Raw genomic sequence first — 9,245 nt, 5'->3', positions numbered from 1 at the left:
CTGAAAACCAGAAGACTGCTGCAGTAACAGCTGAAACCCCAAAGGCATATAGATGACTATTATAGTGTTCCCATACTGAAATGTTCCAAAGCTAGAAAAGTTTTTATTGACCTGAAATTTTAGAATTAAAGCTAAGAAAAAATAAGGCCCACACACTGAAGATCTCAAAGAAACATAACAGGTATTGACAATTAATAAACTGTAATTTGGGAAGACGTTATCCTTATCTGCATATGGGCATGGCACAATTAACCAATGATTATGATTGTGAGATGTCTAAAAATAAATAATGATTATGGTGTTACAAGTGATTGGGCCAGAGTGCATGCAATGAACATTTCAAAAGCCTGTTGAGCCAGGAAGATATTTTCTGAACTTTTTAAATCTTCTTAAATGTTTCACAATTCCTCCAATAATTTTCTTTAATTTTTTTACTATTTTTACTTTCATATTCAATTTGGCTATTCTAATCAAAAGAAAAATTAAAACACTGAGTCTAAGAAGCTTCTAGCATATTTGAAACATTTCTTTAGTGAAAAAATTAAAGCCAAAATATATGCAATGGTCTTCATCCGACTGTTTTCCACATTACAAAACTAAATATATTATCTTAGATGATCTGGAAATTATTTATGTCAGAACTTTTTATTTTAAAAGAAGTGATATATTCCTTGTTATGAATTATTGATCTATTAATTGTAGATTTCTTTCTTTAATGTTGAACTGCAACCATATTCTGGGGTATAACTTTATCAAATGTTCATTTACTTTCCTTGCTGAGGTGCTAAGTCTGTTATTTTCTCAACAGTGATTTTATGTTTGAATTTTCTAAGCATAGGAGAAAAGCTGTGAGTAGACAAGGAGAGCTCCACTCCCACTTTTGTTCTCCATTCCACAGGGATGCTATGACTTGCAAGGAAAAAGAAAGAAAAAACCACCATTTTAGCTGGGAAAGTCCTTTTCATTCCTTCTCTCTCCTCTAAGAGTTAAAAATGAAGTATATAAACAAAGTTTTGTGACCTGCACTGTTGTGTGGCTCAGTTACTATCTTCTGAGAGGAAAAATGGAAAATTAGACAGAATTCATTTTTCTATGTTTAGATGGAATTACATAAACTAGAAAAAAAATATAAGCAATCTGCACTTCATCTGTGTAAGGTCTGCTGGATCTATGATATTCCATAACTTTTTGGGTGAATTACCTGTTGAATATAAAGTTTGTTGTCTTGTTTGCAGAAAGCAGTTAGAAAGGGTTTGGAAGAAATCGAAACAAAACGCCCTATGTTGCAAAATAGAAAGTAGCACAGCATGAAATTAAAGGAAACCAAGAATGAAGATAAACTTAAATTGTATGAGCTACAACAGGAAAAACTTTGCAGACATGAACTGTAGGAAGAAGACACCTTTCTTAGTACATTAAAAAAAGTCATCAGTCTCAGATAAAAAGTCCAAAAAGCAAGACAAAGTTAATAACTGGTCATTGAAAACCTAAATTTAACAAAGTCCCAACAGGCCTATTCTGAATCTAAGTGATCACCATCTTATAGAACAAGTACAGAACTCTTGACTTTCCAGAAAATTGTTGCATACATATGTATTGTCCCTGCAAACTGAGAAATTTCACAATTGTTTTCCTGCATTTTCTCCCCATGCTGTTTGTCCACTGCTCCTTACAATTTTCTCCAATTCCACAGATCACTGTCCTGAACGTATTCTCTCTTTGAATTTAGCAGGATTTTGTGAAGAACCATAATTTATACTTCTGCAAATGAAATAGATTTTATTTTCTTGGTAAATACAGAATGAAAAATCAAACCTAAATCCTCTGTTACACAGTAAAAATTTAACAAAATATTGACATCTAACTTAAAAGGAAATTAAAAGATAGAGCTATAGTGACATATTGTCTTGCATCTACAGATATTAATGTGACGCCATTTTCGCAGCATCTGAGCTCCAGCTATTTTTCACATCAGTCATATATTGTTCTTGTCTCTGGTAAAAAAAAAGATTCTACCATTAAACTACAAAAGAGTGCAGAAAATTATAGTTGGGGAAAAAATGATATCTCTTAAGAGTAGCTTCACTGTATAAAAAAAAGGAGCATAACATGCTGTCCACATGCTCTATAAATTGTCCAAAATAACTTAAGAGCTCTTTTACTGAGCTGGAGGGAATGTGGAAGCCCAGGACACTTGATGCATATTTGGAAGCAACATCCTTAAAAGAAACCATGCTGGCAAATGATTAGGGAAATTGGCTATAAGATGTGAGGGGGAAATGGCAATAAAAAGGGAGCCTTTTCTTTCAGATAGTGTTCAGCACTCACAGTCTGTCCCTTTGTGTACACAGGAGAACTGATGAGTCACGCTACATCTCTGCTGGCAGTGAGAAACAATCTGGCTCTATACTGAAGATCAAAACCACACACATGTGTGGGCCATAATGAAGATTAAAAAAAAAACAGCCTTGAAAGGAAACAGGAGTAATTATTCTATTAAAAATAATAATGCAAATAAATTATACTGCTGTAAATGGTATGTGTCTTTCAAGTTGGGCAGAGGCTTTTACAATCTCAGCGGAATCTATCTCTAGAAAGAATTCCCGAATGTAAGTATAGAAGCCTAGGGATTTGTGTTTGGTTTTGCAGTGTGTAGAACTCATTTTATTTATCTATTTGTCTGCTTTAAAGAGAACAGATTTTTTTTCCTAGTAGGACAGAGAAGTGTAATCAGTACTTCCCTGCACATTTTCCAATTCGGTTGAATGTAAGAAAGGTTCATTGCCAATGGGAAAGGGTTAGAGAGTACACTCAAATTGTCACAGCCTCCATAGCCTTATTCTACAGTTATTCCTACTGAAAATCCTCTCCCTGAGGATGCTAAACCCAGACAGATATCTGATTAAAACTCCAAATCCCTGCATCAAGCATAACATCAGTATCAACTTACACTGAACCCAGCAGAGGGCTTTGTGGTTACACAGCTGGTGAAGAAGTTATTTGTTTTCAACTTCATGAGAGCCAACTTTATAAAGAATAAATATAGTACTTAGATATGTTTTTATTCATTTACACATTAAGGTAAAAATATCTCAACAAATCAACCCCACAACTGCAGCTGCTTTAGTACCTGGCATTTCCCCCTCCAGCCCTCACCCTTGATATTAGAACAGGTAAAGAAACAAATTTGTTTCAGCAGAACAGAATATAAAATTCATCTTCACTTCTGCATTGAATAGGTCCTCACAGAGGAGGTTATAAGTGTTTCAACACCAGCAGCTCCTGATTCTGGTTTTCACAGAGATTTATAAACAGGATCAAGAGGGAAGCATTCTAGTATCTACACTGATCCTTATTAAGATCTTTGAAACACAACCAGAATCAACACGAGAGGAAAACATCTCTTGTGAAAATACTCACTGAAATTATCTTAACCCACTTTGGATTCCTCTTTTTCCAGGTTAATATTTGTTTCTGCCAAAACTTTCTCCCTTTCCTTTGCTCTGCAGTTGCAGTTCTGCAGTCAGTTCTAAAATGTGACAGAAGTTCATCATATGGCATGCAGAGTTGGGGATGTTACTGAAACTGGACTCTACCTCTCATCTGTAGATAGAGACAAGTCCACAAAGGCAGTTCAGCTATGAAGAGGATGAAATGCTCTTCTTCAGCAGCCACTTTCTCCCCATTGACTAGAGAGAGCACCCACAGTGACTACACACCTAACTATAAATATACTTCAGCTGTGCAGGGCTGATGCAAACAGTCTATTTACTTACTTAAAATAAAAGGCCCATTTCTCTGCATTAAATATATCTATATATATATATTTGGCTTAATTTTTTTAAGGTATGTTTATTTTTCAAGTTGGAATGATAACTTGAGTTTTATATTTTGGGGTGCTAAATTTGGGTAGGAAAATAAGCAGGGCTATGGAAAATCAGGATGCAAAGGAAAAAACGTCACCAAAGGAGGTCTCTTAATTTCTTTTGTTTTATATTAATCTGCAGTGAAAAGTTTCCTTTTTGTGCAGAATATCACTTAACTTATCAACACCTCAAGTGCTGAGCAACCAAAATTAAAATCAGCTAAGCTTCAGTTCTGTTTGCCTTCATGGAACTGCTACTCAGCCCAATTTAATACAAAGAAAATTGACACTGCCTTTTTATGAGGGCACAACTGAGACTCTGTACCTTCAACTACTCCTTTACCTGTAACACAGATTCACAAAACATCAAAACTACAGCAAAATGCAATTTCCTCTGAACAGCAGCCTATGAAAGAAGAAGAGAATTTGATTATGGGAGACAAAGAGATGAGGTGTCAGTTCCCATTTTGAAATGAGCTATCAAGAGGCACCACTTAAGGAGAGAGATTGAATAAGCATATTTCAGTTCTAACAGCTTTACTCCCTGCGATGTCACCAAACAATAATTATAATGCACTGTAAGTGATCCAGGGAGGGCCTGCATAAATAGGAAAAAACACAATTTAAAAGGGGCAGGAGATAACGCCTCCTTCAGTTGCTGTAATTTGTGTTAGTAGAGGGCTTCCCAACTTGTGTGTTGCATAGCTCAGACACCTGAAAATTAAACACTACAAAACCAGGATTAGATCATGCCAGGTTTAATTTGCAAATGCCCTGTCTTTGCTTTGTGTTATATTCACCATTAAAAAAGAATCATATTATATATGAGTTTTCTTTTGCCACTTCACAGTACAGCTTTTATAGTGACAGATGTGCCATTCTGGCAAGCTGCAAATGTGGCTCAGCACTTTCATCACTAAGGCTCATTCTAAGGGGTTTATAACATAGCTTGGAAATAAAAGCTTTTCTGTATAAAGGAGTCCATCTCAAACCAGAAGGAAAAAACCCAAACAAAAAAGACCTTTTTTTCTCCCAATCTTACAGAACTACATGGAATAGAACAAAGTGGATGGCAGCTTTCTCTGAAATATTTCAAAACATCTTTGTTTCCTCTGTCATGAAATCAAAGCTGTCTGTCTGATCAGGCATAAACAACCCACCAGTGATTTTCTCTTGAACTCGTGCACTGGACTCTTCTACTTGTTACAGGCTAAACATTCATTTATATAAAAATGTGACCCTTGTAAGTAACTCAGTAACTGGGTTAGAAGCCAGGTTTCTTCCTCCTTTCTCCTTGCTGAGAACAGTACTTCTTCCATCTATAGTTTATGGGAGAGCATAATAACCAATTTAACTCATGGTTGGAATTATCTTTTATTGAACATGTACAACTTTTTATAGTGAGAAACAAATGAGAATTTCTTCAGAGTAATATTATAAGACAGGACATTTTTGTGCCCATTCATGTGTGTACTTTTGATTTATATATTTCATGTTGTTTTGAAGAGTCACATGCACTTCAAACTGGCATCACTTTCCTATGGTACCGTTCAGTTTTCCTGTTATGCACAGAAAAAGCAATCCAAGTGATAGGACTACTCATACTTAGAAGTACCTTATATGACTAAGCAATAAGTGAACAGAGTAATGTAAGCTAACAGTCCATCAGATAATAGTCTTCCAGCTAAAATTCTTTTGAACAATTGGAGAATTACAGTTAATGATATGGAATATTCAAATTTTGAAGCAAAAAATTAGGTTAAGATTTCCTCGAAAATAAAAAAAATAAAATTACTGAAATCTATTAAAATAATGTTGTCAATGAGGGAAGAGAGAGTAAAACCCTGAGCAAATTGGTCTGATCTCACAACTGCCCCAGCTTTGAACTAGTTGTATTAGAGTTTTTCTATAGTTCTGTGGAGAAAAGTGCCATCATATAAACTACCAACTAGAATTTCACTTAGACAGTCCACAAGGTATGGAATCAAAAATTACAAACTGAATATACAAGAGAGAGTTATTATTCCACAGACCCACATTTGATCTTCACAGAACTAAAAATCACACCATACAACAACTTGTGCCAGTTAAAATCACCAAAGGAGAAAGCTCTGTGACCACACAGTTACTCTGTACTGAAATCTTGTCACAACTTATATCACAAAGAGTTGCAAGAATAATAATAGTGAAGCTGATGGGAAAATCTATGAAGACACAGTGCACTGGATAAATTCCAATGTAATCTAGCCTTTAGCAAGAAGAAAGGACATATCAGAGAAAGATAGATATATTTGAAAACTAACGTTCTGTTTCGTAGAAATGGTTTTGGCAAAGGAGTTCATTTTCAGATAGTTCAGACAAGTTCTTATTTAAAAGCAAACACAAGACTTTCTTAGAGAAATTACAAGGTACATTTTCTGGTATTTTAAAAATATTTTGTATTCTTTTACATAAACTGGCAACAATAGTGGATCTTTATCTGAGAAGTTCAAATAACCACTGTTCAGCAATCTACATTGTTAGAAAAATCTTTTTTGGCCTAATGAGAGAGATGTGTCCCTCCTCCCAAACATACACTCAAAACAAGACAAAATATCTGAGGAGACAGCACCTCTGTCCACTTTTCTGCATTGAGCTCCAGACAGTATTTTTCAAAGGACCACAAGTAAGCCGCTGTAAATTTAAGCATTCACAGTTTGATCTCAGTTGATTTTTATTAAAATTTATTTCCATTTTCTTCTTAAAGTTCTGGGATGTTTGAAGTTCCTTATGCTGACCTGGTGCTTTGTCTTCAGTAGATTTTTTTCACATTAACTCATAGTGAATTTTGCCACAAAAAATATGGCATAAACAATATTGTTTCAGCATTGCAAAAATATCCAGGATTTTATTTCCATGCATTTGAATATTTGAAACATGACCATTGCTGTTTTCAAAGTGTTTTCTAAAAATTACTTATAATTTAACAATGATAAAAGGTTGAAGAGTATCATGGCATCTGAATCTTCATTTCTTTCTTTAGTCTCTAGTCTAGGAGAAAATATCAATAACATTACAGTCTTTTATATAACACTTACGAATTATGCTCAGCATGAATATTTCCACTTTTCTCTTATGCTTCTTTTTGCTTTGAGACTCTCATCAAATGCACTGATTGGCTTTATTTTGAGAACTAGAACAGAAGTGATGTAACTATAAAAATTTCATGTGTATATTTCTACTTTATAGGATGGAACTTTCCGTCTTAAGATATTTCAGCTTAGCATTTGTGAGATCATTTTTCACTCCCTTTTTTATTCGGTTGTTTGTTTTGAACCATTCTCCTTGATATGGAAAACAAACTGCTTAAGAAGGGAGAACAGTGTCAGTCTGGTAGTCAGACAGTGATTTTCTTGCTCTGTTTAAAACACAGGACATTCATGTTCTTAAGCATTGCCTTATTCCAGTTATTTCCCAGTTATGAGAAAGTTATTGCAGAACCGTCAGATGTGGAGTGGGAACTGGGAACTGGGGCACGAGGATGCTCCTAAATAGGCACCTCCTTGCTCTTGAGAAGAATAAAAAGTGGGAATCTGCTGATTGTTATCAGTGAATTTGGGGTCTTTGCTTTCTGTCCTGGTCTCTGTGATGACACTCAACTACAGTCTGAGCTACCCAGATCTGCTGACACTGCAGTACATTTAAAACGAGTTCTGCTGAAGAATGATGCTGCATTTCTACCAGGAAAGCAGTATTAAATCTACACTTTTGCATGTGCTTAAACTTTTCTTTATGTGGAGGTGTTGAGACCAGCAGGCAAATAAAAGAAAAGCCTGGCAATTATAAGAAATTTACATGTTTTCTCACCTATAGTTCTGGGGCAATTAAACAAAACCATAAGTATGTCATAATTTGATTGAATAAAAATCACCCAATTTGATAAATCTGAAAAAATTTTGAAGTAATTTGTGGGCATTTGGGGAAAAAATATCAAGAAATGTGTGATAAGTAACACAATAATAAAGAATACATTCAAGCCAAACTACTTCTTTTGCAGAAGGTGGAGAAACTATAAATCTCAACAAAAGCTTTTGAAACTGCCTCAAGGTGGCTTTCTGAAAAAATAATTTGGTTGATAAAATTTCTAGGTTATGAGACTCAAACTTCCCAAAGCAGCTGCAGTGTAAGATAGGCCAGGAACATGGGCTGAGGCAGAGGCATGGAGGGAGACTTCTGCTTCATTCAGCATCAGAATGGCTTCAAGCATGCAAGCTTTGTTTCAGGCCAGATACAAAGCTTTATGTTTGCAGAACCACAACAGAACTGAAAAATAAATCAGAAGAAGGAAAAGTATTACCACCAGTATTTTTGAAAGACAAAATAAATATGCAAGTCATTACAGTCCTGAAACATTCAAACGATGGGGAAAAAAAGGGAGAAAACTTTTAAAAATTACCATACCTATCACAAATATAACAATCTATCATAAAGCAAATGCACAACTCTCTTCCATAAGGTTGTGCAGAAAAAGGGAAGATAAGATTAAACTAGTATGATAAATTCAACATGAATAAAAATAAGTACTTTACACAACAGGCAATGGCCTTCAGGAAATTCATGCCACAGGAGACTGAGGAGGCACCTGTCAGCCTCACTTTGAGAGGAGGATGAGAGAAATATACGGATCCATAACCAACAAAAGGATAACAGAAGGATCAAACTCTTTAAGGGATTGCAGAATTAGGCATGTAAACTCTAAGAGGCCTGGGTGCTAGTGAAGAGCTAGGGCACAGAAAACATTGATGCTGATGTGCTCTCCCTAAGCAGCATTTCTCTCGTGAAAAAAGCATTTTCTCTCATGAAATGAGGCATTTCTTACCTTTTCAGGGTATGTGGGACAAGAAAAACTCATTAACCATCCACTCCTTCCAATTACATGTTCTTAAAGAAAACACTGCAAATCATTTGAACACATACTTTTGATAATTAGGTAAGAAAATTATATTAATACAATAAAAGAGGTACAGTTAATTTTGCTTTAAAACTATATGACCTTTCAAGGTATGTTTAAAATAGAACTAGAAATATCTTAGGTTGTATTTCACCATACAGGTGACAATTTATGCTGCTTACCAGTCAGTGTAGCAAATATTTTACTAGTTCAGGATGTGGTTGTACTTTATAACACTAGGATCCTTGAATCTTCCATAGTCTCGCTATTCAGATTTCTGCTGCTGCAAAATTAGTGTTGGCTTAAATCACAAGCTTGCAGGCATTATGAACAGAAGTATAGTTTTATTCTAAAATATATTTAACATTGAAGATAAAAGGAAATTACAGAGAAATCCATAGATATAAAGCCTGAATTTGAACACCATCTTCAGTTCACTGTCAAAAGTTC

This window comes from Sturnus vulgaris, chromosome 1 (genome assembly GCF_052056855.1).
Source record: "Sturnus vulgaris isolate bStuVul1 chromosome 1, bStuVul1.hap1, whole genome shotgun sequence".
Classification (NCBI taxonomy): domain Eukaryota; kingdom Metazoa; phylum Chordata; class Aves; order Passeriformes; family Sturnidae; genus Sturnus; species Sturnus vulgaris.
This window is presented reverse-complemented; position numbering follows the sequence as displayed.